This window comes from Lepidochelys kempii, chromosome 10 (assembly GCF_965140265.1).
Source record: "Lepidochelys kempii isolate rLepKem1 chromosome 10, rLepKem1.hap2, whole genome shotgun sequence".
Lineage (NCBI taxonomy): Eukaryota > Metazoa > Chordata > Testudines > Cheloniidae > Lepidochelys > Lepidochelys kempii.
Window position 1 is genome coordinate 27,657,198 of NC_133265.1, and position 25,802 is coordinate 27,682,999.

Below are 25,802 nucleotides of genomic sequence, written 5' to 3' on the forward strand. Positions count from 1 at the left end.
GTAATAGAATAAAGATCTTTCTCCGTGGTAGTACTAGCCTCTTTTTTTCCATACCCAGATGGTACAAATCGCTGCTGGCACATGTAACAATTATAGCACAGCTTCTGCTGCTTAAATGAACCCCCATAAACCCCACAGAGTTAGATTAGATTAGGGAATTGGGAGGTGAGCAGGAGGTCTGGCCAGTGGTCTCAGCTGAAGCAGATAAGTATTTGGTACTGCCTGTATATTGCTGTGATGGAATATACAGCACATTTCTAGAGGCCTGTTCAGGGATCCAGTTTCTAAAAATGAGGAAGCAGAAAAGAACACAAACTAGTGATGTTAATAAGACTAATTTCACAATTGGAATCACAGCAGTGTGGAGTATTTTATCTGCAATAGTTTTTATATTATATCTTTTAATATATTGGTTAGTATTTGAAATAAAAATATTCCACAATATTCTACTTTCCAAAGAATACTGTTAGAAGTGGAACCATTTTTAGAGAAAACAATTTCACTGTTGGACAGTTCAGATCAAATATTCAAAGTTTTCCCATATTCTTGTTCTCACTCAAACACTGCAGTGAACCAATAACTCTTTGATGGCCTCTGTCCATTATGAAAGAGATTGGTGGCCTCTGTTCAGTCCCTGATGGACAGTGTCCACTACATGAAAAACACATTCCAATTAGTTCTCTTTGGAGCAGAAAGGCCAATAACTGCACATAGTGAGAATGAATTACCTAAAGGTGGCTCCCTGAAAACAGAATGAGATGGATTGACAGAGATGGAGGGTAGCTTCTGTGGGTGCCAAACCTACTCACTAATAAACAAATATTTAGTGTTGTCAATCTAATACCCTGTCACAAGCCATTTAAAAACCATGTCAAAAAGTAGCCCACGCTAAATAGCCTGGTTCGCCATGCATTTACACCAGAGTAAATCAGGTGTTATTCCACTGAAGTCAAAATAGTATAAAATCAATATAAGTGAGAAGAGAATCCAGCTCACCATTTATTTATGTACATTTATTTATAATGAACTAATCAGGCACTCAGCGCTTGTAAAGCATTACAAATATACAAAGCTAAGGATCAAAATCCATAATAGAAGGATTAACTCATCTATAATAATATTTATGTCACTCATTCTATTTACTCTACCTAACAGTTGCCTTCTCTATCAATGCACCCTACGTTCCTCAGACTCAACTCAACCCAACGCCAGGTAGGAAAATAGAGGAACCCTTGTTATGTGCCCAGAAACATTAACAAATCAGGACTCACTGGAGCAAGGGAGCAATTTTCAGAGCCAATTGTCCTTTGTTAACAGAGTTTCACCGCTAGCCCCCTTCCTTTTTAAAACGGGTCTCTTAGCTTGAATATCCCTGATGATTGCAGCTTCCTATGACATCACATAAGGAGAGAGGTGGCTTATCACAAAGCCAAGACCAAATCTATTTGGGGCTTTACAGGTCAAGATGAATGCCTAAAATCCCACCTGCAAACTAACTGGAAGACAACGAGCCTGGAGTGAAATCCCATTTAATAAGAAGGCTGCATCATTCTGCGCTATACCATACTGCTTCATACTGGACAGCCATACTAGGTCAGACCAAGGGTCCATCTAACCCAGTATCCTGTTTTCGGACAATCGCCAATGCCAGGTGCCACAGAGGAAATGAACAGAATAGGTAATCATCACGTGACCCATTCCCTGTCACCCACTCCCACCTTTTGGAATGGTCTCAAACTGCAGTCCCATGTCCTGTAAAGAGTCCTGCACTAGTCTAGTCTCATGGATCATGGTAGTGAGAACCACATTTTGCAGGCGGGAGGGTGAATTAGGAAATGGTTACCCACTTCTCACCAAGCAAAGATGAAAAAAACCACCAAAACCACACAGTTTCCCCAGCAGCCAGGAGAATGTAACAGGGCCTCCAGGTTGTAAATCTCACTCTTATCTGAGTTGAGAATCAGCAAGCTAGCCCTCCTCCAAGACCTGGTCTTAGCCGGACAATAAAGGCCAGATTTCTAAAAGACCTCAGGCCCCCCAAAAAATTGCTATGTTTTCAAAAGTGCTCAGCACCAATGTCTTTTGAAAATGTAGCCACTTATTTTGGGGCCCAAATCTAGCCCTAAGTAAGTTACTCCCCTATGTTAGCAAGTCAAAGAAGTTAAGAGACAGACCTGGGCATCTTTCACATATGGAGGACAACATAACCCACATTTTCTCATTAACACTTTTTACAGCAACAGTTTCATATCAACATTGAAAAGGGATGAAGGGGAAGACCTCTGTGGCATTCTGCATCAGAAAGCCACAGTGGCAAATAACCAGTTGCCTAAATCTAGCCTCTGGGATCTTTCAGAAAGAAGGAACAGAGTCACTCAAGGAGCATAGGACCATAACTGTGTCACTAAAACCAACAGTATTGAAAGCAGTTGTGAGGTCTAATGGAATCACAACAAAATCTTGATCTGAATTTCTCACCAGTACAACTAGACTGCAGATATTGCCAGAGTTTTCTTGTCAAATCCATGTCAACAATTATTGCCTAAAAATAGAGGTCTAAAATAAGGGATTTTTCCTGAAGCAAGCCTACCAACTAACACCTTAAGGGCAGCTGGCACTATGCCCTTCTAACGGCCTGTGTTGATGACAGGCCTTCTCTGCTGGCCTCATCATCCAGAAAGGACATGGATACAGTTCACAGGCTGAAGCCTGAAGCTCCCCTAGCACTTTAAGAAACTCAGGTAATAACACTAACTGAAATTTGAGCAGAGAAGACCTGACAATAACTATGCACAGCCTGTAGCCTTTCTGAGCTAGCTTGAATCCAGCTAGCACAGTGAGCAATAGCAATCAAGATAGACAAGCACAGGCTTCTGTGCACGTAGTATAAGCCCAGCCCATACTCGGTTTACATAAAGCCCTCTCTGAAGCCTGCGCTGTGCTCTCTTCACTGCCACTATTACCTGAATTAGCTGGATCTGAGCTTGCTCAGGTAGGCTAGCCCATGCACAGCGTTTGCTGTGTAGACATACCCTTAACACTAGTCTTCACCAGATCCCACTCTACCAGGAAGATAGTGAGCTAACTCTAAATCTGAAAAATTTGTTTTCTGAATGAATGGTGAGATATGTCTCAAAGTGGACTTGTGCTGACCATTTCCAAAGTTTGTCTTTGGACTACAGAAGGGGAAAGATAACTTTATTCAAAGCTCCTCAAACACAGATTTGTGGAGAGGTCTCAAATGAGAAGCTTATAAATTAGGAAACTTTCTTTCCCTTCAGTCTCAGTCCAAGTAATTATATTAGAGCTGAGCAAGAGGAGCACTGTTCCTCCTGTTTATAGTTGTGTATGTGAGAAAAGGTTTAGCCCATTCATTAAAAATGTAGGGAAAAGACCAAAAATGAAATGCTGCTACTCTTCAAACATATTTTATAACCCACTGCTCACTGGAATTCTGATAAGAATTGTTGAAGGCATTCTTTGGAATTCTGCAAAGACATAACATAACTTTGAGAATATTTGGAAGTAATAATTTAAAATTCTGAATCAGATGTTCATCCTCTTGCTTGATTTATGGACCTGTCACTATTTTTGATGCCATATCAAATGTATTTTAAGAAGTTCAGTTTATAAGCCTCTTCATCTATCACAAGCTTGTCCTAATTATGCAGAGTCTTTGCAAATATTATGATTCATGCTTTCATTTTCTCTAGTGCCATATTACATTTTAGACTATCAAACTCTGACATTAGAGCACTACAAATGCGCTTAAAACTGCTGCCTGTGACTTTGGACATATATAAACGCTGCCCACCCATCACCTTTGATGAGCCATACAACCAACCTTTTATGCAGCTTTTTAAAAATGTTGCTGAAGGAATCTTCCTTTTGCTAATTACTTTATAAATAGAGATCAAGAATCAGAACAAAGAAAGATGAAAGGAGGAACGAGACAGAGGGAGACGAGGAAAGAGGAAAAATAGCATGCGTGCTAGAAAAATAAGTCTGAGGGAAAGGAGAAGCAGCAGCAAGAAATGAGAAACCAAAATATAAAGTTTTAGGAAAGGAAACAAAGAAGAAAGATCAGACAGAATAGAGGCACAGAGGGCTGCTCGCAAATGCTGCTCTCAGTCACCACCAGTGTAAATTTAGCTTGAATCCATTGGCTTCAAAGGAGTTACTCAGATTTACATGCATGTAATATAGCAGAATTTGACCCAACAAATTATTTTTAAAGATCTCTATATTATCAAACTAATAGGAAAATGTTAAATTTAAAAACAGCAACAAAAAGTAGCTGAAAGACTAGGGTAGTGGGAGGCCTCTTAAAAAAAACCCTAATCTTGCTCCCACTAAAGTCAATGGCAAAATTCTAATGGATTAAAGAGGGTTCAAATCGGGCCTGTTTTGAAGTTCATCTAAGGCAGAAAAATACCGTAGACCCTTTACTGCTCATCCCAATGAGATTTTCACATGTGTTATTAAATTCTGTGCATAATCTGATTCTGGCTTGTATTCATTTATGTCTCCAGTTGACAAAGATGATTCTGTTATATATGGCACTCATTTGGCACTCTGAATCTAGAAGCTGTTGTAAACAACATACCACAACCTACTTATTCAATGGGAACATTAATTAATGTTGAACTTTTAGAGGTAATCCTATGGTTAACTATTCTGATATGTATCCATGAAAAGCACTTTATAATTTACTTAATAGTATCCAGACTTAGATGCATGTGTGTATGTATATTTTCTACCTTGGGCTTTTATTTTATTTAATGATTTTGACTGAAATCACAGGATATAAGGATTCCAACTGCACTTCAGTGACTCCTAAAAATCACAACTAAGAAGTTCATTGATCTAATGGTACTATTTCCTTGTCCAAGAAAATTAATTATGTGTTTCTTACTTTCTCTTTACACCAACATACATAACACTGGAAACAAAAGTAACAGAGTGGTGGCTGAAAGTTGATGGATTTCAGTCTTTCAATTCTAAGCCAAATTTTCAGGCCAAAGCCTGACTTTCAAGGGCTGATGTGAAATCCTATAGAAGCTGTTCAGGTAGCCAAGGCCGATTAAATGTGTTACCTGATTAATGTGAGTGTGTTTGTATGTGTGGGAGAAGGGAGAGCACTTTGCTGTATGCAATAAAGGCTGCTGAACATGCATTTTCTGTAACCTTCTAAGCCACCAAGAAAATTGCATCTTGGCGGATGAGTCAAATCTAAGAAATATTTTTGTTGACAGCTTTTCATATTAAAAAGAGATAGATATAAGAAATTGCATACAAAATCTCTCCTACTGAATGATAAAAAACAGAAATGTCTAGAAAACTATTGATGTAAAAATTCCACCATACCTTTGGAGATCAAAAATCACTAATAAAACACATATACAAATACATGTAATTAAAAATAAAAATAAACCTTTCAATAGAAATATTAGCAACATAATAAGAGCACTGAATGATAACTGGTTGCTGTAATTAGAAGCAGTTCTGCAAAGCAAATGCAAAATGATCCACATTAAACTTTGCAGACAATAGCTGAACCTGGCCTGTTACTGCAAAGGGCCATACCACGTTACAGGCTGCAACATCTATTAACCAATTACATAATATCTTATAATAAAAAAAACATGATATATTGTGCTACATTGTCCCTGTTTCTGACAAACCAAATGCTTCCATGATGCATATGCTACCTTATTTATTCAAGTTTGTCAGTACAACATGCATGTGCCATATCCCTCTATTAGCAATCAGGTCTCACAATCCCTATTAACAAGATGGACAACAATCCGGTCTTGTAAAAGATTCATGACACAACTTTGCACTCTCGATTGCTTGCTTTCTCATAAAACCAGTGCAAATCCTATCAAAAATTTAGCAGAACCCCTGCCTCATCTGTTTAGGCCTGAAGCTAGTTGCAGGGACAACTCATTAGGGACAAGCTCATTAAAACCAGCCCTGAAGCAAAAGCAGTTTGCGAGTCTCCTCATTTTTATTCACTTTCACCTAGCCATTCGAGTTTCTTGTGTTTCCCAGATGCAGAGCTTCTAATGATTTTGTACAATAAGCAAGGCTGTTTTCAAACTTATGATAGATCCAGGGTCCCACAAATGCAGCTCCTTACTTCTGCCAAAGCTAATATCGTTTTGTTAGTTTGTAAGGCTTGTGATACTTTTTGTAGGGTATCAGGTACCTTGATGGATTCTATTCTTTTTTATTTGATTAACCAAATAGCATTAATGCACAGCGACTATCAAAGCCATGACAAAATCCAATGAGAAGTACGTATGTTCAGATTTCAAGCTGATATTCAGATGCTTGTAGCTGGGTCCTCATGTGCTGGAGCACATATGACATATGGTTTTGGATGTGTTGTGTTTCTTTGCTCTCATTGTAGTACTTCAAAGTACTATAATTCTCTCCTCCCTTTGTGCCATTCATATCTATCAAAGAAACCTGGCTAACAATTTCTAACTTGGTGCCTAAGGATAAGCACATAAATAAGTAGCCTGGTTTTCAGAAGTTCGGTGTTCTTACAGCTTCTTTTGCCTTTAACTTACAGGGGAAGGTAGGTGCTCAGCACCTCTGAAATTCAGGCCACTTTTATTTAGGTGCTAACTTTATGCACACACATCTGAAAATCAAAGTGAAATTCACTGGCGATATAGAAAGTCATTCATACTACTAAAGCTCAGTGAGGAGGCTGTGCCTAGGGAGGTGCTGGCAGAGTGACTTTGTAGGGTTCCTTGCCCTTTCTGCACTACCAAAGGGGCACTTAGTGCTGGCCCTGAAATGGTCAGCATATAAAAATAAGGCTGAAGACATTTACCACAGGATCTATGATTACATGGATCTAGTGGCTTAGAAAACATGCAAAGTCGGAATAGGCTACTGAGGGATTGTCCTAGAGTCCCAGGGCCTGCTTGCAGTTTGGGTGTGGTGAATTCTATCACTCAGCCAGCATGGAGATCCATACACAAAGCCCAGCTATTCACGCTTTGTGTTGGGGTTAGTTTCACTCTAATGACCTTCATTTTCACATGTATTATGGAACAATATATTAAGGCTAGATCCTATCCAACCTAGCTATGGAGTGCCCTGTGTATATTAAGTTCAAGGTAACAAGTAATGGTTTGGACAGGAAGTGTATGGGAATATAATCTTGCATTTATAACATGTGGTCATAAGAACATAAAAATATAAGAATGGCCATACTGGGTCAGACCAAAGTTCCATCTAGCCCAGTATCCTGTCTTCCAACAATGGCCAATGCCAGGTGCCCCAGAGGGAATGAACAGACCAGGTAATCATCAAGTGATCCAGCCCCTGTCACCCATTCCCAGTTTCTAACAAACAGAGGCTAGGGACACCATCCCTGCCCATCCTGGCTAATAGCCATTGATGGACCTATCCTCCATGAACTTATCTAGTTCTTTATCAAATTACTCCCTATCTAGAAGCAGTAGTAAGGTCAAAAAGGGGAATTATTAGCAAAGCACCTAATTTGCACGCTGAGGATTTTATTTAAATCCAAGTCTCTGTAGCCAACAATTCTTCTCCCACACCTTGCTTCTTTTTAATCCTGGCTCTTGAGAGTAAGGAAGCGGGTCCAGATGGATGTAAGGCTCGCTTCTATTCAAAGTATAGCATTACACTTAGAGTCCAACATCATTTGTGTGCAGTTCAGTCACTGCTCATACTTATGCTGGAGCATAACACCCTTGTACTCCCTCCTGCATGTTATGCAAAGAATTGTGGGATCAAGGTCTAACTTAAGGCACTTTTCAAAATCTAAATTAATAACCCATCAGACAGGAATGAATATTTTGCATCCTTTACTGCCCATTGTGTACATATGTAACACTTGGGGACTTTTTGAAAAATATTCAATTGCCCTAAAAAAGTAAAATAGTTTTGAAGATTGTTGTTTAAAAGATGGAGTTTACTCACCTAACTATATCAGCAAAAACTATGAAGTTTGTGATGTAAATCTTTTAATACACAGATTGTTGCCCTGAAATACATTGCATAGTTTCCACCACCAACAATTTTGCCACACAGTTTAACTCAACAAGCATGACACACATCAAGCATTATAGGAAATCAAGGATATTCGTCTTTCTTCATGCATAGATTATTGTCCAGGCAGGTGGTTTATGATACCACTGAAACTGATGCCAATACAAAGTCTAGGCAAGATCAACAAACAGTCTTCACATGCAAAATCCTTATTCAATGGTACTCCAATGGAAATTTGTCCAATTTAGGTGTTGGAGAATTGGGCTCTAGTGTCACCAGAACAAAATCCTTTTGAGGTACTGGATTGAAAGAAACGTTTCCATACAGAAACCATTTTCTAATTAACCAATGTGGCTATTTTAATTCCACCTGCTCCTTTATAGAATAGCTGAAGGCTAAAGTAGTTTGCACTGTAAACCAAAGATTTAAATTCTGGGTATTCTGAATGATAAAAAGTAAAGGACTAACCTGTTTCAGATTGAAAAAACATGTAAACAAAAATTAAAAACCACCAAGAAGTGTATTAAATCCTTTAGATAATGTTTTTTCCGTTTCTAAAACATACAAATGGACACATCTGCTTTTCTATCAAATTTCTCTTGTATCTGTCAAAAGAAAGGACTCCAAGGCTGAGAACCTATGTGCCCAGTGAATTTTTTTGCAGAGATGAACATTGGTGAGGCCTCATCTGGAGTACCGTGTCCAGTTTTGGGCCCCACACTATAAGAAGGATGTGGAAAAATTGGAAAGAGTCCAGCAGAGGGCAACAAAAATGATTAGGGAACTGGAACACATGACTTATGAGGAGAGGCTGAGGGAACTCGGATTGTTTAGTCTGCGGAAGAGAAGAATGAGGGGGGATTTGATAGCTGCTTTCAACTACCTGAAAGGGGGTTCCAAAGAGGATGGATCTAGACTGTTCTTAGTGGTAGCTGATGCAGAACAAGAAGTAATGGTCTCAAGTTGCAGTGGGCGAGGTTTAGGTTGGCTATTAGAAAAAACTTTTTCACTAGGAGAATGGTGAAACACTGGAATATGTTACCTAGGGAGGTGGTGGAATCTCCTTCCTTAGATATTTTTAAGGCCAGGCTTGACAAAACCCTGGCTGGGATGATTCAGTTGGGGATTGGTCCTGCTTTGAGCAGGGGGTTGGACTAGATGACCTCCTGAGGTCCCTTCCAACCCTGATATTCTATGATTTTATGAAAACTTCAGAAAACAGGGATTTATAAAGAAAATGACACAACATAAACATTAACACTGCAAATAGCGATGTTAAAATAGTTTTTCTTAAATCCAATTAAATCTTATCATAAAAGAAGCTTAACAACAAAAGGATTGAAATTGAAATGCTTTAAAAATTAAAATATAGCTAAGTACACTTTTAATGATGCCAGCTTTTTACTTTTATACAGACATTTGAAAGCCGTATTTAAGCCTTTTCTCTAAACCCTTTCAAAAGCATGGGAGATATAATTCAGTTGCTACACTTACATACAAAGTAAAGGCTAAGAGAATTAGAATACAACTAACTACCACATCAATGTAACTTGTCTAGATGATTTCTTTCTTAAAATAAGAAAAGTAATTAAATCTTGCAGCTTTCAAGTCAATTATAAAATATAAACACATTTGACTCCAAATATTTTGAAAGGCTATTAATGCATCACAAACTTCAATAATTGTGAGAAAAAAACAAAAATCAATGACCAGCAGCTTCATTACCCGAACAAGCAAGATCACTCCCCTTTTTGTCAGCGTGAGTGTTTTAGCAATATAATATTGATACAACTAAAAGAGAAAAGGAGTACTTGTGGCACCTTAGAGACTAACAAATTTATTTGAGCATAAGCTTTCGTGAGCTACAGCTCACTTCATCGGATGCATTCAACGGAAAATACAGTGGGGAGATTTATATACATAGAGAACATGGATGATATGATAGGGCCTAATCACATCAGCCACAACATCAGAGGCTCGTTCACCTGCACATCTACCAATGTGATATATGCCATCACGTGCCACCAATGCCCCTCTGCCATGTACATTGGTCAAACTGGACAGTGTCTACGTAAAAGAATAAATGGACACAAATCAGACGTCAAGAATTATAACATTCAAAAACCAGTTGGAGAACACTTCAATCTCTCTGGTCACTCGATTACAGACCTAAAAGTGGCAATACTTCAACAAAAAACCTTCAAAAACAGACTCCAAGGAGAGACTGCTGAATTAGATTAATTTGCAAACTGGATACAATTAACTTAGGCTTGAATAGAGACTGGGAGTGGATGGGTCATTACACAAAGTAAAACTATTTCCCCATGTTTATCCCCACCCCCGCTCCCCCCACTGTTCCTCAGACATTCTTGTCAAATGGCCCATCTTATTATCACTACAAAAGGTTCCTCCACTCCCCCCCCCCCCCCCCCCCGCTCTCCTGCTGGTAATAGCTCACCTTAAGTGATCACTCTGGTTACAGTGTGTATGGTAACACCCATTGTTTCATGTTCCCTGTATATATAAATCTCCCCACTGTATTTTCCACTGAATGCATCCGATGAAGTGAGCTGTAACTCATGAAAGCTTATGCTCAAATAAATTGCTTAGTCTCTAAGGTGCCACAAGTACTCCTTTTCTTTTTGCGAATACAGACTAACACGGCTGCTACTCTGAAACTAAAAGAGGTAAACAGCACAAACTACCTTAATAACTAGGTAAGTATTTTTATCGGTTTTGTGAATTTGCTCCAGTACACCAACATAGATATGAATATCATGCATTTTTTCCCTAAAGCCTTGTAAATGCACCAATGCAATTCAATGAGAATGTAATGTTGACCCTATAAACCAAACTGCAATGACTTCATTACTGACACAACCTCCCCTCATTAAAGATTCCTCAAACAAACAGGTGCTTCACACTGGGTCTACTTCTAAAATTGCTTTCTCTTTATTCCCAGGGATCCATCAGGAGCTGAAGGAGAATTCATGCAGTATAGATCAGTCAGGCATTGACAGCACATCACACTTTGACAAGCTGCTTGGCTCTGTTTAAAGTTTAAGTTAGGCCTTGGCCCATCAAGGCCATGGCTATTGAATTATTGACAACTTCACACTGTGGTGCAAAGGGAAAGAGTGCTATAGCCTCAATTCAATAAAGATGAAATGGAAACCCTCTCTGAAGCTTACTTTAGCACGTTAAAGGAGTTTTAATGGGCTGGTTTAAAATTCAGTAAGAGAATACATTAGACTGATTATATTTTCAATTGCTAAACACAGACACACAAAAAGTTTGCGATTCTGCAGTGATTATAAATGAGAGGAAAACTGTGTCAGTGAGAATTTGATCTAACTACTTCAAAGTTAGCTAATGTCTCAAACCAGTCTCAGAATCCTCCAGTTTTACACAATGGATAATTTTTCACAACTCTGTTCTATGACCTCATATGCATCCAAAGGTTTTAACACTGATGTAGACACTAATGATGCTAAAACACAGGCTAGTTATTATATCAGTTATTTTCTGCCAATGCTCTTAAATACACAAGCTAATGAAATGGCCAATCAGCATTTCCAGTACATCAACTGCATGGGTTTTATGTCTCCTCCCCTTGCAATCCATCTGAAGAGGAGTAGGTGGTGGGGAGTAAATTGGCTGTACAATATCTGTACTTTATCAGAACCACTTTGGAGAGCAGATAGCCACTATTTCATAGCTGGCTGATGAGTATTAACAATTCTGATTTTCTTCCATAAACTCTTTTCTTCTTCAAATTTATACCTGCCAAGATTTACTTGTATTTTAATAGCTGATGTCAGACATGCAACATGCAGAAAGTCCCATCTCAGGACTATAATTTTAAATACAATGAGACTCACATCAACTGTCGCATTGACATGCAGAAAATTATTCCACGTGGACTTCTAAAGTGCATCCTAAAAGCTTCAGAGAATGAGTACATTTTTAAAAGAACTTAAATTGATGATCATGGCTTTTTTAAGCAATTTGTCTAATGTGACCCTATACTCATTTCTCCAACATCACTTCCAATGTGCTGCCTCCTGTCAAATCAACAAAAAGAGCCTAACAGCACATCTAAATTTGTGTTCATTTGCCTACTGCAGGATTATCTTTGCCACGTCAAGCATTATAAGTAAATCAAAGATGCTTCTTAGGGGCTGTAAGAGTAGGACTAATCTCCAGACAAATATTTAGAAGGCAGCTTAGCCTGCTCTGGCTTTAATCGTTTCCAACTGATTTGACTTATTCTAATTACAGCCTTTATGTTATAAAAGCCATTTTTATGTTGCTGAGGAGCAGTTTCATTGCAAATACATGAAATTTGCTGAGTTTCTGTTCCCATGTCGATTATGGAAATGGCACTCTCTAGCTTTCCTCTAATTAGAAAAACACACTCCACAGAGCAGCAACAATTTTTAACATTAATAACGTAGTAACAGTGTCCTTTTGTGTGTCTTTAAATAATTTCTCAAAATGTGACACCACAAAGCCACTGCTTCTCACTTGAGTATCATATAAGGAGTAATTTTCACATTTTTACATATTACACTTATTCAAACACAGAACTCCATCTTTGAAGAACATGTTTGTAATTTAATCAAACACAATAAGATAATTAAACTCTAGGAGAATTTATGATAAGGTGCATTTCATGCCCATGAACTTGGAAAATTCAAAAACTCATATCACAAAGCAGATTAAATATATCCTTTGACAATCAGGCTGCACTGCTATTTGTTTCCTTTAGTGCTTACTTATTATACTATCATTTTCTATTATGAACAGAAGGCCCAGACAACACAATTTTAATTTGCATCAACTTGTAAATTTTTATGCAGTTCAATGGAAATCAAAATGGTTTATCCTAACAACATGGATATTAGAGATGGATGATGAGGAGTCACAGAACAAGTAGCATACATCCACGCCAATTTCAAAGAATAGTTATATAAGTAACAAAATATAACTGCTTCAGTTCAATGGACAATGCCATTTTTAGGAGGGTCAAACTGATCAGTACAAAGGAAGTGGCAGTATAATGCAAATCAAGCATGCAATAACATTTGTGCCATAGAACTATGGTGCACATCTGTAAAGTAACACAACTCGCTTCCATTTTTAGAGCAAATAGAATGAAGGCTAAAATGACAAGGTCAATACAGATGAAAAATGTTACAGTACTAACAAGGTGGTACACTCTTTAGAAGCAGAAAAGAATATTCCAGACTCAACCCAGAACTTGTAAAGCTGCAAGTGTAATAGAAATTAGAAATGTGTCTTAAAACTCTTTTCTATGTTTTCAATTATATTATTGCACAGAATTATCCACTGATTAGGCATAAGGTACATCTGCTAGTACTCTATGGGGTATACTATGAACTGTGGAAGAAGAGGAGGTGCTCCATGCAGCATGGCTCCTGGAGACATTGGGACTAAAGCATGGCCTCTAGGAGATCCAGCAAACACAGGAGAGACAGAGTCTAATACACCTTCTTAAAGGGATCAGCAAACAGTTGCTTTTCATGAGACCAGATTTTAGGGGCTTAAGAGTGGGAATAGGTGCGGGGCAAGCCCAGAGCCCTGCACTTGCTCCATTTACCCTTTTGGAAAGGCTAGAATCATTACCACATTAGAATCCTTGGTAGCGCAGAGACAGGGGAGGCAGCTTCCACCTGATTTAATGTGTGATCTTCCTGAAAGGACCCTTATTGGATAGCCAAGATGTAAAACTACAATGGTCATGTCTTTCCTTTCACACTCAGTCTGCCCCCTCTCTCTGTGGCATGCCCATTCCCCACGTCAGCCCCAGGTCCAACCTGAAACTCTCCCTGCAGCTTGGTTTCCTGTGGAAGTGGTGAAGGTGGCTCTGTTCCAGGCATAGGGGCCCTTCTGCACTGGATATTTTCCTAGGGACTTATGCCTGCTCTGTGCCCCCCTTGTGCCAGTATAACTGGCATAAAGAGACTGTGGGACAATGATGCATAGGGCCACTGCAAATGAAAGGCCCAAGGACAACCAGCCCTGGCCCAGAAATACAAGGGAGGAGTGAAGAGGTTCCCTGTGCCCTCTCCTGTGTGTGTGTCCTGGCACACACACACAAGGATAAATACAATCTTGCCCAATGTATTTTACACATTTTTTGGAAAACACCTATTCTGCTCAACTGCATCACGTTTACCACACTTGACTTCTTTCTATACAACGGAAGTAGAACATTTTACAACTGACACATCACACTACTTTGAAAATAAGACTCCCCGATGACAAAGCTATTCCACGCTAATTAAATCCATTAACAAAAAAGCTCTCAGCATAGGTATTGGAACACTATACAAATATACTGGTTCCAGTGTGCTTTAATACTCATGGGTTAGTGAAATTGTAACATCAAAAAGATAGCTCTCGTAGTGGGAAGGAACGTGTATTTCTACACATACACATATACATGGTGGGAATCCACCAGAGGGGACAGCAAGGATGTTGTATGCCCCAGTATTGGCTAAATCTAAACTACAAGCAAGAGCTGTGACTCCCCTGCTCACGTATGCATGCTTTCACTAGCTCCCATTGAGGTAGTGGGAATATACATAACAGCGTACCATGGTACCACCAGGTAGTGGCAGCAGAGGCACAGATTAGGTGTGCCACGTGCAAACCTTCCTGAAACCGGAGGATTGTACTCAGCATAGCTAAGCCATGCCTGTGTTGCTTCCACCCATGCTACTTAGGCTACACAGCTTGATGAGAGCTAATGAGAGTATGTGTACATGAGCAGGGGAATCACACTCCTAGCTCTTAGTGTAGACTCAGCCATTGAGGGGGTAACCAACACTTTGACTAGGAGATTCATAATTCTAGGGCGTTTTTAGGCCTTTGATTGCTCCTAGGTTAGCACTGGTGATAAAAGGACCCATCTCTCAGCTACACTAGAAATTGCAATTTTTTCTCTCAGAATTGCACTTGGTCACTCCTTTGGGAGCTCCAGTGTGCTCCACATGGGTCTAGTGTGTAGAATACTCAGAAGCTTCAACTTGAGTAAGCAGGTGCCCACTTGTTTTAAGACGTAATTCACTGGGCATACATTGCATCAGATCTCCTAAGGCTGTGATGGCTGTTTTGTTTGCACATACAATTCATTTTGTTTTTGAATTATAAATCCCCCCCGCATGGTTTGGTTCATGTTACTTAAGAGGCCACTATTCTGCCCACCACAGCAGCAAAGGTCAGTCCTTCTGCCTACCCTTAATTTGAATGTTTGAGAACTAGTGGATGACCTATTTCAGAGGAAGGTCAAACTCAAATTCATTTCTCTCAATTGTTGGTCAGAGCTGAAATGTGATGGCTGTGAGGACATGATGTAAGGTCCATCTGTTTCATTGCCTAAGGAGAGGTTAAAGGAGTATACAGCATCATGGGAAATGACTGATATCCAAAATGGACACTAAGCGATATATTATGAAAGCTGTTTTTTAAAATAATGTTTGGAGCCCAGAGACTAAATGATTAATTATTGTATAACTTAATATTAATAATTGATTAATGATTAATATACATACATAGACACATTCTCATCATTCAGCAATATACTATGACGTCAAACTCCATCACTCAGCAAAAATTGAGTGAATGTGTATACGAAAGACCAAATTCCTCTGGATTTAACTTCACTGGGGCTTGAACAGGTATAGATAGGGGAGAATTTTGCAAAATGATAACTTCCATATTTTCGTAACTGCCAAATCCTTTAAAAACCTAAACGCTAAATATAAGTGCTCCTGGGGATCCATGTGGAGCTGTGTAAGTTTGATGTATGCAATAACATTGGTGCTAAATGGGAATACTAAGCAAATATGCTCAGATGTCCTAATGAAAATGGGCTTATTGCACCCTACCATGTAAAGAAGCACATAGGATAATGAGATCCATCCAAGACATTGCTGAAAATGGACAAGAGTTTACAGCATCATGCTGTAATATGAAACTAGTGCATTGCAGCTAGCTGGACTGAGCAGGACAGCATGGCTTTCATAAAGTGCATAAAGGACAGCAGTAATTTTGGGTACTCACACGTCCATATCCCCAAACACTCTAGTGTTCTGGAGCACTGTATTTACAGATGCAGAGGTCCCATTACTAATGGGAATCTCATTTTATGTTTTTTAATGAGCAATTACTGGCATCACCATGGTGCCAAGCAGGCACTTTTGACCTGTTCCCAGACCAGCACTTCACAAGTTGATGAAGTTGGACCAGCTTTAACATGTGGAATGTTTGTCTGTTTGTTTGAATGTCAATCATTTATGATGGCGTAAGTCATAAGGTAAAATTACTTCTAGAAGCTATGTCACAGTTCTTCCCTTATCATATGGTGAATCAGATGCTAAGTGTAATGTTACACCACCTGTCAAGCAGCAAGAAGATAAAAAAATGGGGGGGGAGGGTTGTCAATCAGAAAGGTAAATATGAGACCAAACAAGAATACCCAACGCCCTTCCTCTCCAGTTAAGGAATTCCCCACAACAACAAATCCTAAAAACAGATAAGGACGACGAGACTGGGATGAGGATGTAGTAAAAGGAGACTACAAGAAAGATAATTACTAGTAATTTCTGCCTTGTTGACTCTGTCTCTCCTTCTCCCATCCTACAATGAATCAAAGACTGATTGTAGATATAGCAAGTGGTACTAGTCTAAAAAGACGAATTATCTGAAGCTGCTGCCTGGACAGACTGTGTCCAAAAGCAGTTTTTTTTCCCTCTGAGGATAGATCTGATCATCAATGGCACAAGTGTGAGAAGTACTGAGCAGGTATCAGCTTTAGAAAGATTCTGGTCCAACAGTTCTTCAGTCCTCTCTACTTAAGAAATGGAGAGACCTCTGGTTGAACATTCTGTTATTATGCTTTGTGTGGTTACGATGTGTTATCTCATATATAAGCGAATACAAACCCAAAACTATGTAGAAATTGACTGAAAGCTTCTATTCTCCCTGCCTTGTAGCACAAGAATGAGAGGACAGTCAGTGAAACTGCAAAGCAGCAAACTCAAACCTGATAAAGGGAAATTCTTTTTGATTCAACCTGCTAATCAAACAGTAGAACTCACTACCACAGGAAGTCATTGAGGCCAAGACCCCACTAACATGCAAAGAGAGATTGGCCATTTGTATGAGTAACAAGAATATCTACAATTATACTTCTTTAAAAATCCTGTAAAGGATACAAATGTAATGCTTCAGGGGTTAAGTCGCACTCTGACCATTAAGGATTAAGATAAAACCTACATGAGAGACATTTTATCCCAAGACCCTGCTGTGGGGTTCTTTCACCTGCCCCTGAAGTTCTCATGCTAGCCACTGTCTGAGACAGGATGCTTGATTAGAAGAACCAGGGGTATGATCCAGGACGGTAAATCTCCTGATTCTATGTTAAAGTAGATCCTGAACCATTATGGGGCGGGGGGAATGCATAGAAATAACAGAAAATGATAACTGTTCTATAGTTCTTTAAACCATTCTACAGAATTCAGTAGAAATTAATATCTCTGCTATTGAATTCTACAGAAAGGTTCACTAAATAATAATATAAGAACTCTTTTCGACTAAATTATATAGTTTTTTAGAGATGAAGCAATCACCAAAATAGCTGTCAGATTTTGTAGAGAATATGGAGAACAAGAAGAAGGAGCAGAAAGATGTATCCCACTTCTTCTTCCAAATCTATCGGGAAAGCAGTGGGCAGATCACAAAGAGCAAAACCTTGGTGTTTTCACAGAGCTTCAGCCCAAACACTAACAAACAGACTGGAAAACCTTCATGGATCTTTTCCCCAGCATCAGCCAATCTCTGCAAACCTCACTTTTGCCCAATATATAATCCTAACAGAAGCCATATTAGTTTCCACTCATACTTTCAGTGCTTCTGAAAGTCATTCTGAGTAGTTGGTGCTCACCTGTCTATTGATAACAGTTTGTGCATAGCTGTTACATTGTACCAGCACATGAAGTGAAATTTCCCAAGCATTGTGGGGTAGTCTCAAAGCCTTGATTTTCAACAGGCTGATGCTTCAGAAAGAGTCCTACAGAGGACTAGCTACCTTACAGAGAAATGGACTGAAAGCATGCTCCCTGGTGCAAATCTTCAGCATCGTTTTTATGCATGTCTGCCCTCCCAGGAGAAACTCTGAATGGGACTGTTTTCTGCATGCTATAGTTATGAACTGGGTGAAACCTTTCTATGAGTTGAGTTCAAACCCCATCGAGAATTGTAGGTGTGAACTCACCCATCAGTTAAATATAACTCTAAGCATAGGTGCTGGAAGTAGGAGTGCTGGGGGTGCAGTAGCACCCACTGGTTGAAGTGGTTTCTATCCTATTCAGGGTTTACAGTTTTGTTCAATAGCTTTTAGCACCCCCCACTATAAAAACTGTTCCAGCACCTATGACTATAAGCATAAGCCCGACCTCAGACAAAAGGAGCATATGAACCCGCCCAAGAGCTTTTGCTGAGTATTATTTTGGGTATGGGGATGAAGGTGTAGGAAGGCAGAACACACAAATAAACTCTGGAGAGTGAAAAAAAAATCATGACAGACAGCCTGAAGGAGCAGCTGAAAGTATGCAGCTGACCCTGGAAGAAACCTGGGGAGAGATTTTTGGGTCAGGGCTGCAGGCTGAAAACACTTCTCTTGGTGCTATGAGCAAAAGAAGCTGTTTCCTGCTGTTTGATTTCTATGTTCAGAGAGACAGGACTATGTAGAGTCTTTGTAATATATATAGATAGAAAATACCTGACTACCACCAATTTTTAGTCCCAGCTGGAACACCCAGAGGACCCCAAACTTTGACTGTCCACTCAGGTCCAAAACAGACAACAGTATCAGAGAAGGGATAACGGTATCTCTGCATAGTGCATGAGGATCCTCCTGAAGGAGAGACTGACAGGTCTGCATCCTGAAACAAATCTCTTGTTGAGGTGGCACAGACTCAAAAACTGTTGGAAGCCACATGCCTTTTTGTCTGTATGAAGCAATGCAAGTTCTATTCTGAGCAGGGGAACTTCTTACTGGGTCTTTCTGTAGCAGTTCATACATCTGATAAAACTCTTCCTGCCTCTGGAGTTATGAAACCAGCCCACAGATCTGAAATATCACCTGTGTGGGACCTAAACTCATAACCTCCTTCCATCCCTTCCCTTCCTGTCTCAAATGGCTATGATGGTGTGGACTCATTTACCCATGGAGAAGAGATAATATTGTGTTGTGGGAAGCTCTCAGGAAGTGGTGGGCAACCTGTGACCCGCAGGACACATGCAGCCCATCAGGGTAATCCACTGGCAGGCCACGAGACAGCTTGTTTACATTGACCATCTGCAAGTACAGCCGCCTGCAGCTCCTAGTGGCTGCGATTCGCCGTTCCCGCCCATAGACACCAACTTCTCCTGGCACTGGTGGGTGCTCGACCCCCCCCCCCCCAACTCCACCCCTGCCCGCCCCTTCCCTGCCCCCATTCCAACCCCTTCCCCAAAGTCCCCACCTCAACTCTGCCCCCTCCCTGCCTATATTGGACTCCTTCCCCACCTCCTCCCCTGAATGCGACACGTTCCCACTCCTCCCCCTCCTTCCCACAGCTTGTTACGCCACAAAACAGCTGTTTCGTGGTGGCAAGCACTGGGATTGGAAGCGGGGACGCAGCACAGTCAGGGGAGGAGGCAGAGGTGAGGTGAGCTGGGGTGGGGAGGTTGGCTGCTGGTGGGTGCAGAGCGGTCACCAATTTTCCCCCATGGGTGCTCCAGCCCCAGAGCACCCACAGAGTCAGTGCCTATGTTCCTGGCCAATGGGAGCTTCAGGAGCAGCAGCCAGCAGGTCCCTGAGGCCCACGCCGCTTCCCGCAGCTCCCATTGGCCGGGAATGGCGAACCCCAGCCACTGGGAACTGCGGGTGGCAGTGCCTGCAGACTGTCAATGTAAACAAACTGTCTTGTGGCCTACCAGTGGATGGAGAAGGGCCAGCTGGCTCTCAGTAGGGCTGCTTAGATGGCCGGGTAGAGGAGGTAGCGATTGCAGTAGTATTGCTGAATTTGGTTCTTAAGATGGGCCATAATGTGCCATTCTACTCTAACAAGGGGTCACTGTAAAAATGGCATGTCGCTACTCAACAGATCTGCACTTGGTTACTCCGAGTTTTAGTATACACAGAATCAATACCGTGTCAAACATTAGATTTGAAACACCTATTAGCACTGTGGAGTTGACTTAGCTAAGGCATAAGGATCTGAGGATTCTGTTCATCTTGTGCCTCATCAACAGAACTGTTTACTGTTTACTGATTTTGAAAAGCCCCCTCTCGTCAGAAATGGGACTTACACTCTGAGTCACTTAAGAGCTTTTCAAAATCACACCTCAAGTTCCAATCAGCTACACCTGAGCCAGCAAACTCAAAGCAGGAGAACTGCACAGGTGTCACTAAGGTCATCATTTGGTTTTCAAAACCTTTATTACTGGTGATACTTGGATATAATAAATATGGGCCCCTCACAATGCTATTCACACAATCATGATTCAGAGTAGAATTGCACTGTAAAGAAAGAGGAGTGATGAATGAAGCCCTGCAAAAACAAGAGCAAGTGTCTCCTTATGGGAGATGTAGAGGACAGAGAGAGACAGTGCTGATACTGCAGCAGACTACAGCCAGGGAGCACTCGGAATGGCTTTCATGCTTTTGCACGGATATAGGCAGAGGATGAACTTGCTAATCCAGGCCCAGAGGGAGGGGCTGCTGCAGAGACTTGTAGCAGTTACCAACAAATTAAAGGTTCCCAGAGCTGAGAGCAGAAGTGTGTGTGCAGAGGGAAAGATGGGGAAAGAAGGCTGAAGCATGAGGCCCCACAGGCATAGGGGGAATATGGAGGAAGGGTAATTCCCAACTGGGATCCCAGCCATGACATAATGGGAGGAAAAGAGGGAATTAGCCTCAGGAAATAATAAAATCTGCAGCTGCAGCAATCCCTTACCCATGCTAGGGAAGCTGAGGACCGCCACAGAGAAGGTTCAGGAAGAGCGAGAGTTGAATCTCCCACACTTGGGCAGAGGAGGCTTGGGCAGGAGGACTGGAAACAAGTCCTTCCCCAAGTGAAGTCTTAGGCTGGCTCTTGGAGTTGGAACTGACTGCCTAATATCCAGTCCTCTGTTTCTTCTGATCCTTCTCCTCATCTTATTTCCTGCTGGCCTCTACCCTTCTGAGAGAGAGTTGAAAATGAAAAATGAGGCAGAGGGGCGAGCAGTGGGCTCAATCATGGGTGGCGGGTATAAGTGGCTTGGGGAGACTAAGCCTCTACAACAGGGCAAAAAATGCTGGATGTGGTACACCTCCCTTTGGAGTAGCACTAGCCTGCGACCTGTGGAGCACCACTGCTGGAAGTTCCCAAAAGTGGAAGGGCCACCAGCACCCAGACTATGGCTCCGCCTGCGCTCCAACCCGAGGACCTGGCCCCACTCAGCCTCTTCCCATGGCCCTGCCTGCACTGCGCCTCTTCCCACGCCAGCTCTGCATCTTCCCCCCAAGGCCCCACCACCATTCCACCTCTTCCCCCAAGGCCCTGCCCGTCGCTTGCTCCTCTCTTGGGGAAGGGCACAGAGGCACGAGCAGCAGGTGGGAGGGGCTTGGGGGAGGAGAGGAACCAGTGGCGGGCGGGGGGGCTTCAGGGGAGGAGAGGAGCAAGCAGCAGGCAGGCGGGAGGGTCTCTGGGGAGGGGAGGAGAAGAGCCAGTGGCAGGCGGGGGAGGTTTGGGGGAGGAGAGGAGCAAGCGGCGGGCAGGTGGGAGGGTTTTAGGGGAGGGGGCAGAGAGGAGCCAGTGGTGGGCAGTGGGGCTTCAGGGGAGGAGAGGAGCGAGCAGCAGGCAGGCGGGAGGGTCTTGGGGGAGGAGAAGAGCCAGTGGTGGGCAGTGGGGCTTCGGGGAGGAGAGGAGCGAGCAGCAGGCAGGCAGAAGGGTCTCGGGGGGAGGGGGAGGAGAAGAGCCAGCGGCGGGCGGGGGGAGGCTTCAGGGGAGGAGAGGAGCAAGCGGTAAGCAGGTGGGAGGATCTCAGGAGGAGGGGCGGAGAGGCATGAGTGGCAGGACATCGGGGGAGGAGTTGGAGAGGAACAGGTGGGGGCACCTTGGGAAAAGAGGCAGAACCAAGGCGTGAAGAGGTACAGTGGGGCCAGATCCTCAGGTGAAGCGGATGAGCTGGAGCAGGGCCTTGGGGGGAAGAGGCTGAGCAGGGCCACGGTCTCGGCACCAGTGCACCCCCCAACCCCCCCACAAACACACACTTCTAGGGAGCTTCTGGTGCTCATGCCCAGCCTCCCAAATGCAAGAGTCATGTGCTGACTGTGGGCTCCATGCTTGTTGGATACAATAGTAAAGAGCACTGGAAGGGAAGCAGAGTAACCTCTTCGCTTCCTATTATTATTACTGTTTGTATTACCAGCGCACCTACACCTAATCGTGGACTGGGCCCCCATTGTGCTAGCAAGCCTTTCAGATCCACAGAAGGGAAAGGGAGATGCTTGGTACTAACACTTTTCACTCACATCCTTCACCCAAGGTCCTGAGGGTGCTCTACAAAGATAAATAAGCATGTGCAGTAAGCACTGCCTCCGCTAACTTTTTCCACCTAGCCAACACCACACTGTCTATTCCCCTGCATGTGGAGACACTACATGGCTTTTTTTAGACACCTTGCTTTGAAGCACACATGGCCTGGTATGCCACTGAGGCTATGGCTACACTTATGGCAGCATGTAGAGTACAGGTGCTACACATTTAACCACATGCCGCAGGCTGCCTCCACACTTATCACTGCAGAGTGCAGCAGTGAAAGGCTCTGGCGGAGGGAGGCAATGGGGAAAGGCTCTGGCAGCAGGACACAACACAGCTAAAAGCAGTAGTATAGACATGGAAGGCACTGCTTGGGCATGCAGAAAGCCATGTAGGGTGTATACCCTGGGGGATCACACATGTAGGGAACTCTCCTCTACTCGCCTAAGCTGTGTCTCACCATCTACACCGATATTTATACCCGTGCTAGTTGGGCATGCAGTGTCTGCACTGTACACACTGCCGTAAGTGTTGACGAAGCCTTAGTCAAACTGTGCAGGACCCTCCTTTATGGCATCCTGTGGCGACATACTGCTTTGCAGGAGCATAAGAATGGCTATACCAGGGATTCTTAACCTTTTTCTTTCTGAGGATCCCGCAAGAGGCTATAAAAGCTCCATGGCCCAGCTGTGCCACAACAGTTTTGCTGCATATAAAGATAGGGCCGGCATTAAGGGTTAGCAGGCAGAGCAATTGCTTGGGGTCACATGCCACAGGGGGCACAGCAGAGCTAAGTTGCTCAGGCTTCGCTTCAGTCCCGGATGGTGCAGCTCAGGGCCCCAGGCTGCAGTCCTGCGCTGTGGGGCTTTGACTTTCTGCCCTGGAATGTAGCAAGTCTAACATCACCCCTGCTTGGTGGACCCTCTGAAAACTGCTCGTGGCCCCACAGGGGGCCCCGGACACCTGGTTGAGAACCACTGTGCTATACCATATCAGACCAGTGTCCAGTATCACATGCTTCAGAGGAAAGTGAAAGAAACCCTGTTATGGGCAATTCTGAAGCTTGCCCATAAGTTTCTTTCTAACCCTGGGCAGTTAGTGGTTATGCCATGAAGTAGGAGGGTTTATATCCCTTATATTTTTTTTTCACCCTAACATAGCTCTAGATCCTGAATAAAAGCCTCCTTTCTGTTGTGGCTGATTTCTGCTCCACTGTGTCACAACTGACACATAGCCCCTATAAAAAGAAAAGGAGTATTTGTGGCACCTTAGAGACTAACAAATTTATTTGAGCATAAGCTTTCGTGAGCTACAGCTCACTTCATCAGATGCATGCAGTGGAAAATACAGTGGAGAGATTTTATATACACAGAGAACATGAAACAATGGGTGTTACCGTACACATTGTACCGAGAGTGATCAGGTAAGGTGAGCTATTACCACCAAGAGAGAAAAAAAAACCTTTTGTAGTGATAATCAAGGTGGGCCATTTCCAGCAGTTGACAAGAACGTCTAAGGAACAGTGGGGGGGGGAGGGAGAGGAGGGAAGAATAAACATGGGGAAATAGTTTTACTTTATGTAATGATACATCCACTCCCAGTCTTTATTCAAGCCTAAGTTAATGGTGTCCAGTTTGCAAATTAATTTAATTCAGCAGTCTCTCCTTGGAGTCTGTTTTTGAAGTTTTTTTTATTGAAGAATTGCCACTTTTAGGTCTGTAATTGAGTGACCAGAGAGATTGAAGTGTTCTCCGACTGGTTTTTGAATGTTATAATTCTTGACATCTGATTTGTGTCCATACTTGTTCAGGTAATAGCTCACCTTACCTGATCACTCTTGTTTCAGTGTGTATGGTAACACCCATTGTTTCATGTTCTCTGTGTATATAAAATCTCCCCACTGTATTTTCCACTGCATGCATCCGATGAAGTGAGCTATAGCTCACGGAAGTTTATGCTCAAATAAATTTGTTAGTCTCTAAGCTGCCACAAGTACTCCTTTTCTTTTTGCGGATATAGACTTAACATGGCTGCTCCTCTGAAACCTGTCATAGCCCCAATGTTGCCAATCGTCAATTAAAGATTTTGCAGAGTTCCCATTATAGAAGCCCCTAACATTTTAGGCCCTCAAGGGCAGAGAGAAAAAAAAAAAGAGAGTGAGAAAAGGAAAATGACATTGACACACAACATTGTCATTCTGGTATAGAAAACTACCTTTTATAAGTTTTCAGAAACCCAATGTCCCTTTCTGAGTTAAAACCATCACAAAACTTTGTTTTGTCCTGTTACATTTGAGCTCCAAAGATTCAAAATTAATTTTTGAATGTATAAGGCTATAGTGCTACATTTGAGAAAATGACCTGAGTAAAAAACAGGTTACAATTCATCTATATCTCAGAGGATTCAAAGTTTTTAATTTCTGTGAAACTTGGTTCATAAATGCATAGGTGAGTAGCATTGAAAGCTGTTGTTCAATATCCTTTAGAAATAAAATGGCAGGTTTTAGTCCTGTTCCTAATGAACAGGTGTCCTTATTACAAAAATAATCATTCACATTTAGAAACTTTTATTAGCAGTCTTATCTGAAAGGTCAAGGCATGGAAATTGATTTACCCTGCCACACTTACAAGATGTTTCTCTAGGTCAGGGGTGCCCAACTTACAGCCCACCAGAGCATGTCATAAGGCTCTTGGCCTGCTTCAAAACAATACACCAATGGCCGATTCATTAGTGTTTTGTCATCAAGTTTACATCATTTTAGTTTACACATGTGTGTAAATAGACAGTACTAAACACAGAAACAAACTATCAAAGTACATACGAAACAAACTGAACTTAAAATATAAATCAATACAGGTGACTTTAAATCTTATTAAAATACGTAGAATCTGTTTGACCCACACAAGGTTGTGCTTAGGTTTATGTGGCCCTCCTGCGTAATACAGCTGGGTACCACTGCCCTAGGTTATACTGCACTTGGAGTACCTATACCCTGAATATAGAACTTCACTCTCTAGGATTCTCTATCTAATCTTTCAGAATATTAAATACACTTAATAATTTTGGAAAGATGTTTTGCATGTTGTTTTACAGTACACAGTCAATAGTTACACTGATGTGATGCATTTTATCATCACTTCATTACACTTTGTACGATTATAATAGAAC

At 41.9% G+C, this 25,802-nt stretch overlaps 1 protein-coding gene across 29 annotated transcripts in view; it reads right to left on the reverse strand.

Moving 5' to 3' along the window:
• Positions 1-25,802, reverse strand: part of RBFOX1 (RNA binding fox-1 homolog 1) — a 2,436,731-nt gene that overhangs the window by 267,756 nt on the left and 2,143,173 nt on the right. The gene's annotated exons all lie outside the window — the stretch shown is intronic.